This window comes from Tiliqua scincoides, chromosome 13 (genome assembly GCF_035046505.1).
Source record: "Tiliqua scincoides isolate rTilSci1 chromosome 13, rTilSci1.hap2, whole genome shotgun sequence".
In the NCBI taxonomy this organism is placed as follows: Eukaryota; Metazoa; Chordata; class Lepidosauria; order Squamata; family Scincidae; genus Tiliqua; species Tiliqua scincoides.
The window spans coordinates 5,194,296-5,202,441 of NC_089833.1; the positions used below are offsets into that span (position 1 = coordinate 5,194,296).

General features: G+C 48.0%; 2 pseudogenes; both read left to right on the plus strand.

The window, feature by feature from the left end:
• The first annotated feature begins 7,820 nt into the window (after window positions 1-7,820).
• Window positions 7,821-7,937, plus strand: LOC136633905 (5S ribosomal RNA; annotated as a pseudogene).
• A 109-nt stretch (window positions 7,938-8,046) lies between these two features.
• The window catches only part of LOC136634070 (5S ribosomal RNA), a 115-nt pseudogene continuing 15 nt past the window's right edge, over window positions 8,047-8,146 (plus strand).

An 8,146-nucleotide genomic window follows, 5' to 3' on the forward strand; every position in this document is an offset into this window, starting at 1 on the left:
GCTTATCAGAGTGCCAACCTGGATATACTGACCCCCAAGTCCTCAGTAATAGTGGTCCACTCCAACATACAATCAGGGACAGAAGGTAGATGCCATGAGGAATCCAATGTAACTTTGGTATGTTACAATGTAATGTAACATTGTAATGTATGCACATTACATACAATGTAATGACTTTGTAACAATGTAATGACTTTGGTAACCAGGTGACTTCCATCATTTTTAAATCAAGCAAATGGTACATTTTTTTCCCCCTATAAAACACCCCACAATCTATGACATGCTGTTGTGGGATAAACCCATTTCTGCCCATAACCCTTTAAACTTATTAGTGGTCGGGCAGCCCAATCCTATCAGAGGCGCCGCCGCCAAATGCAACAGCAGCAAAATGGCTACCGCTGCATCCGGAAGCACCTTTGGGGCCGTCGGAGGTCTCCTTGGGAGAAGGGGACTTTTGTTCCCTTCCCCAGGAGAAAGCCTCAAGTCCTGCAGTGGGGCTTCTCAAGTCTGTGCCAGCTGTTTTACAGCCCAGTACAGAGGACAGTGGAACAGGACTCTGCCGGTCCTACTCCCTCCTGCCCTGGTTCTTCACCTCCACCCTCCCCCTGCCCCATAAAGAATCCTTACCCCAACCCAAGGCCTTCACTGCCATCCAGAGCTCTGGATGCTGGGCCTTTGCCACGTCTCACTTCTTTCTGGGTATCCTCCTTACGGCTCAGAACTAGCACTAGGAGGGCCATACGATTGGGCCCTTCATCCCGTCCTGTCCCCCATTCAGTTCCCTCTCCACCCTGCTGTGTTATTTCAATGTTATTTCCCTGTAATGAGGAGGCAAATAAATAAAACATGGGCACTGGATTTTCATATAAATAAGCAATCAGAGTCCTTTTTTTTTTTTTCTTGACCATCTTCCGTAACCGCAAGAGATTCCCCCTCCCCGAACGCAACTCCTCGCACAACGCTTAAGGGTTCTTTGCAGAACTGCCAACTTTGCCCCATTTAACCCTTCGACCCGACAGCCTCGATCAAATTGATTTGACCCCCTGATTTGGGGGTTCAGGGAACACCTTGTGATTTTCTGGGGACGGTTCTGAGTTGTCTTCAACATGGGATTTGCTTCTCCCCCCCCCTTGCCGTACACTCCTATTCTGTGTGTACAGGGATAGGAATCATACTGATTTTGTGTTGGCAGCCACAGCTGGGGAAACAATTGCCCCCCTTTCTGCTTCATCTCCCCCTCCCCCAAACTCTGAAAAGATATTTATTCCAGTGAAATATGCATAAGGGGGCTTAGCATTTTCCTCACTCGCCAGGCTCTTGCAGGAAATTCATCAAAGATGTTGATTTGTAATGAGTCAAGTTTAGAAGGGGGGGCGGGAAGGAGGCATATTTTAAACAGATCTATTTGTTGCTGGGGTGGACACCCAGTGAACCTTTGTTCATTGTTATTCTGCACAGGCTATACATATGAAGGAGTGATTTGTTTTTGTCCTCTTAAGACAATTGCGGCAAAAAACACAAGAATCACTGTGCTTCTCAAGATCACAGGTGAGGTTGGCTCTTGCATGTCTTCTTCCCCACCCCCCAATCTCGAAGTAGCTCACAGTGGTCTTGCACAGCGTGAAGGTGCTGAGTGTGGTTTTTGGTTCTTGAAAGAACAGCGTCGAAAACATCTAGCAGGCACATTTCCAACTTGGGGTGCTATATCTTAGGCAGTGCCTCTTGAGTGCCCCCAGGAAGCACTCAAGAGGCTGGTGGGTGCCTTGAGCAGTGAAGTCACCATGTTGGATGCCAAGTGCCAGTGTTGGATGCCATGTGGGCACCAAGTGCCACCCATCAGGTTGCTGGAAGCCCTGGGCCAAAGCCATGAACTGGGGCACCATTGTATTGGGCACCCCTGCATTCCCCCAAGCTTGTGTGTGGCAGGAGGGGCCTGGCAATAGCTCCTCCCCACTGGCAAGCAGGTCTGAGGATAGGGGGGACAGGGGGCAAAATCCACAGGGCACTAGTCTCCAAAAGGGCTGGGCTATGACAAAATTATCCCATTATGACAAAACGGTTTCATTTTGTTTCAATTGCGCTCATACGAAGTTAATTAAAAACTTGCTTTAAAAACGCAGTAGCATCTGGTTTGTTGGAAAATTTAGGAAGGGGGGGTCTAGGGAGGTACGTGGGGCAGTGGCAAGAAATAGGGCCTTCTCAGTAGTGGCACCAACGCTATGGAACACCCTTCCCCTTGACTTAAGAATGGCTCCCTCTCTTGAGACCTTTCGGTGAGGCCTGAAGACCCTGCTGTTTAAACAAGCCTCCTGAGTTCTCGGCCTTTTTAACATCTTTTCAACATCTTTTAATATTTTTTACAGGCCTGATTCTTTTATGATTTGCTGCTGCTCTATGCTCTTTTTACTGGACTATTTTTTATCTGACTGCTGTTTTTATGACATGTGTTAATATGTTTTTATTTGTTTAATAATTATGTTATTTAATCTGTTGTAAGCCGCCTTGAGTCCCTTCGGGGAGAAAGGCGGGGTAAAAATAAAGTTGTTGTTGTTGTTGTTGTTATCAGGCATCTTGCTGCTGGCCCAACGCCAACTCTCAGCAGCCCTCTAGACAAGTAGGGGGAATCAGACATGACCAGGGTAGCTGCTTCACCCTTCCTCTCTACCAGCCAGTTTCAGCATCGGCTCCAGGCCTGCACTGAGAAAGAGCCCTTTGGGGAGAGGCTCTTAGTTCTAGATGGGAATACCAGATGCAGCCTGTGGTGCAAGTCTCTTGGTCGGTTCACACCACTAATAGAGGTTTGTAAAACCATGCATGACTTGGAGAAAGGGGCAGAGGGAAGGAAGTCTTCGTCCCTCTCCCATGATGACACTGGTGTCACCCTGTGGAACTGCGTGGCGGTAGATTTCAGAGAGACGGAAGCAAGAACTTCTTCACAGGGTGCATCATGAATTGATGGAATTTGCTGCCGCTAACTTAGGGCACAATCCTAACCAACTTTCCAGTACTGGCAGAGCTGTGCCTTTGGGGCATGTGCTGCATCCTGCAGTTGGGGGACAGTCATGGAGTCCTCCTCAAGATAAGGCAATGTTTGTTCCCTTACCTTGGAGATGTATTGCCCTTATATCAGTGCTGGGAAGTTAGTTAGGATTGCGGCCTTAGACGGTTTTAAGAGGGGCTAGACAAATTCAGAGCGGAGGACAAGTCTATCAGTGGCTACTAGTCATGATGAGTATGTGCTACCTCCAGATTCTGAAACAGTTAACCTCTGTCTATCTGTTCCTTTGGAGCACCAGCACAAGGGAGACTTCATCTCCAGGGCACCCGAGAGGGTGCATCTGGGTGGCCACTGTTGGAAACTGAATGCTGGAGATCAGTGATCTGATCTAGCACGGTCCTCCTGTTCTTATTTACTTAGGGATGCATTTACCGGGTAGATGGGACTCCTTAGCCTGGGAAGGCAGCTCATCTGAGAGAAGGAAAACTCTGATCCCAAACCTCCACTGCCTTGTGGCTACATCCAGTTATGGAAGAGGCTTCAGGAGTCAACCTCCAGGCAAAATCCGGAGCCGGAGTCCCTGAGGCAGTTCATGGCTGAACACAGTCACGTTCTGGCAACTCCTGCGACGCCGCTGGAACCAACCGTATTGGCCTCTGCCTTCCCATGGGACCATTTCAGCGACATGGAGAGGGGGGATTTGCTGCATGGGTAACAGTCTATCCTCCATACCTACTTTACCCAGGCTTCGCGCACTGGAGAGGACACTCCATTCCAGAACACTATTCAGAGCGCGATACCATAGTCTTCCGAGACTGAAGGATGCCAACTACAAGGGATGCATTTGCATGCCTTGGAGACAGCTGGCTCAGTGCTTTGAAAGCTGGAGCAACCAGAAAAGATGCAAGCAAAAAAAATAAACCTTTTTTTAAAAACAAAAAACAAAACAGACCTGATTGACTCCCAAAACAGACAGAATCAGCTGTACGTCACGGGCTGACACCTCCTCGGTTTGCTAGAGAGATGTCTCATCAGGGATGTTCCCTCTCATTTGTTGTACGATTGCATCCACTTTGCAAGTGAGCGCCTTGTATTCGAGTCACCGAGCAGCCGTCCGGCGTCGTGTCTCCTGGCACGTTGATTTAGGCTATATTTTCCCCCCTCCCCCTATAGATCTGTACGTATGTCACCTTTGGGCACCAGATGAGCTAATAGAATTGAAATTAATGTAATTGGCTGAAGTTCAGCCGGGGAGCTGTGTACGTCTGGGGCTTCTCGAGAAGCCTGACTTGATTCCTCCTAGCATATTGCTTGATTAGTATGCAGGTAAGGTTATTGTTCCTCAACAGAATAATTGGATCACTCACATATCTCCAAGCCCTGGTGTATCTACAAAGTCTGAACACTGATTAGATCCTGCCTGTTCATCTCAGCAAGCCTTGAAATCCTTCCCACTGTGAAAAACTAATTTTCAGTGGGAATTTATTAAATAAGAAAACTGCATGCCACTTTACCTTGTAAGCATTACCGGCAGAATACAAAGATTTCCCTTGACTTTGATGTATGCTTTTTATATCATTGTTTTGTGGCATTTCCCCTGGGGGCTGGGGATAAGAATAGGCCCTCAGTTTGGCTGTACTTGTCCTAAGAGGCGACTAAACAGCCACCGGGTAGATGGGACTCGTCAGCCTGGGAAGGCAGCTCATCTGAGAGAAGGAAAACTCTGATCCCAAACCTCCACTGCCTTGTGGCTACATCCAGTTATGGAAAAGGCTTCAGGAGTCAACCTGGAGGCAAAATCCAGAGCCGGAGTCCCTGAGGCAGTTCATGGCTGAACACAGTCACGTTCTGGCAACTCCTGCAACGCTGCTGGAACCAACCGAATTGGCCTCTGCCTTTCCATTGGACCATTTCAGCAAAGTGGAGAGGGGGGATTTGCTGCATGGGTAACAGTCTATCCTCCATACCTACTTTACCCAAGCTTCGCGCACTGGAGAGGACACTCTGTTCCAGAACCACCATTCAGAGTGTGACACCATAGTCTTCCGAGACTGAAGGATGCCAACAAATTTGTGGCATGTTTGGGAGAGAAAAAAACAATAAATCCCTTTGTCTGCACGGGATCCAGAGAGGAGAGCCGTTTATGTTTCAGCGTAACAAACAGGGGCACTGATGTGAGGGAAGGGAGGTGCGTGGAAGCAGTGGGGTCATTAGGGTTTGCATCACCCAATGCAACTCCCCTATGATGGACCTCCTCCCATGCAACTCCCCAGGCAGTGGGTGTGATGATGTACCATTTCCCCACCTCTGCTGGCTTTGGTGCTATAGCTTTCGATAGAATAGAGCAGTGCTTCTAAAGCTGTGGGTTGGGACCCACTAGGTGGGTCTCGAGCCAATTTCAGGTGGGTCCCCATTCATTTCCATATTTTATTTTAAATCTGTTAGACTTGATGCTACCATGGTACATGACTGCATTTGGGGAAATGTTACAGACTGTACTTTTAACAAGCGACTATGTATATTCTTTTGTGTATATACAAAAGCTGCTCTGTGTGTGTGTGTTTGTGTGTGTGTGTGTGTGTGTGTGTGTGTGTGTGTGTGTGTGTGTGTGTGTGTGTGTGATGAACCCAACCTCAAGTGGAATCCAGGACTTGGACACAGAAGGGGAGAAGCTGATGAAATGCCTGATGCCAGCACCAGCTGCAGGGTTGCATGACCCAGGTCTTTAACAGGGGAAAGCAGGATAGATTAGAAAAATCTTTAAAACCCAAAATGAATATATAGGAAAGCTCTACCTTCAATGGCTAGTCCTAATCAAACCGATATGTGGCCAGCAAGGTTTTCACTGGTAAGCTCAGTTGTGACTACAATCCTATGCGCATTTACTTGGGAGTAGGTCCCAATAAACTTAATGAGTGGACATACCTAGGATTGCACTGTGGGTCAATCAGCCCTTTTATTTTATTTTATTTTTTCTGACTCACCAGAGATGAAATATCCTTTTTGTGTCAGTGCAGTTTTTGGTGTTAGTTGTTAAATCTGATGAACAAGAGAAGCAGCCTGATAGAGCAGCTTTTCTCAAACTCTTGGTCGGGACCCACTAGGTGACTGCTGGCTAGTTTCAGGTGGGTCACATAGCAACTAGCTCAGCCGCCACTGAAAATAGAGAGCTGAAAATATAGGGCACAGAGCTGTTGGGCAGGGTTGAGAGGCCTGGTGCTTTGCCCTGAATAGGTTGGAAGATGGGAGTTCGTAAAGGGGAGAGGGCTGTGCGGTTGGAGAAGGATCCAAGCCTGCCTTCTCCTATGCCTTCCAAGCTGGAATGTTTGAATTCTGAGCTATGCAAAATAACAACATGAGCACACTATTTATTAACAGTATTTATTAACAGTATTTATATACCGCTTTTCAACAAAAAGTTCACAAAGCGGTTTACAGAGAAAAATCAAATAACTAAATGGCTCCCTGTCCCAAAAGGGCTCACAGTCTAAAAAGATGCAAATGAATACCAGCAGACAGCCACCAGAACAGACAGTGCTGGGGTGAGGTGGGCCAGTTACTCTCCCCCTGCTAAAAAAAGGAGCACCCACTTGAAAAAGTGCCTCTTACCCAATTAGCAGGGGCTAATTGGCAGCACTATGGAATCAAACCGTTGGCTGATGGTGGTTTAAGGTTTGAAGCCTAAATTGATGATGCAACTTCCGGCCATGACATCACTTCCAGGTTCATGACATCACTTCCGGTGGGTCCTGACAGATTGTCATTCTAAAAGTGAGTCCTGGTGCTAAAAGGTTTTGAGAACCACTGTGATGGAGAATCAAGCCATAGGCTCATCTGTCTGGAAGCAAGCCCCCCTGCCCCAAGTCTCAAGTGTTAGTGCCTTCTGTACTTGAGTGCTTCCAAGTTGCATGTCTGAACCTGCCTTGGCCTGAGTTGACCATTAGGCGACCTGGCCCAATTAAGTCTGATTTGACCGGAACCAATTCTCCAAACTCTCACACATGTGACTCTTGCAGACCTGCTTTTACCAGGAGGGATTGCGCCAAGCGACCTTGGCACGCAAGGCAGGTGCTCTGTGTGTGAGTTATGGTCCCTCCCCCTAACTGCTTTTAGTGAGATGAGATGCGCCTTTGACTCTGCAGTTAATAAGCGGAGCAGAGCACTAAAACCCTGTCAGTGTCAAAAAAAAAAATAAGCATCAATGCTTAAACATGTCCCGCTAGTGCCACCCGTACACATGAGATTGCTACATGAAACCATAACGTTAATATTTGGCAGGTGTTAGCAATGGGGAGGTGGAAGCAGAAGGAGTTGATGTGACACCTGTCTCACGTTTGAATGGGAAACTGTTCTGAGTATAACCAGAAGGCTGGTACAACTTTATTCTGCCTGAAGCAGCATGTCATGTTATGATAAGCCGCGAAGTGCTTTGCAGCAGCGCACCTGTTAGCAGCGCTGGCAAGAAGGCCACCTTCAGGTAGGTACTGGCAATGGTAGCTCAGGGACTATGCAAGGTCCCATAAGAACATAAGAAGAGTCCCGCTGGATCAGGTCAAAGGCCAGTCTAGTCCAGCTTCCCGCTGGAGCCGGCGCACAGAAAGACACCCGTTAAAGCAGGTAAGACCAGTGCAGGGGCAGGGGGAGGGCAGAGAGAGGGCAGAACAGGATGGGGAGAGGGTGTGCCTGGGAGGGGGGCAGGATTGGTGGTGCCAGCCAATGGCGTACGGAGGTCATTTGACACCTGGGGCCCATAAATTTTTGGCACCTTCCCCATGACAAAATTATTTTCAGTAATAGTCATGATATGAAATGAATAGTAATAGGCAGCAACTGTTAACCTGCACATGCCCGATCTCGTCTGATCTCGGAAGCTAAGCAGGGTCAGGCCTGGATAGTACTTGGATGGGAGACCGTCTGGGAATACCTGGTGCTGAAGGCTTATACCATAGTCTTTCCATGCCCGATCTCGTCTGATCTCGGAAGCTAAGCAGGGTCAGGCCTGGATAGTACTTGGATGGGAGACCGTCTGGGAATACCTGGTGCTGAAGGCTTATACCATAGTCTTTCCATGCCCGATCTCGTCTGATCTCGGAAGCTAAGCAGGGTCAGGCCTGGATAGTACTTGGATGGGAGACCGTCTGGGAATAC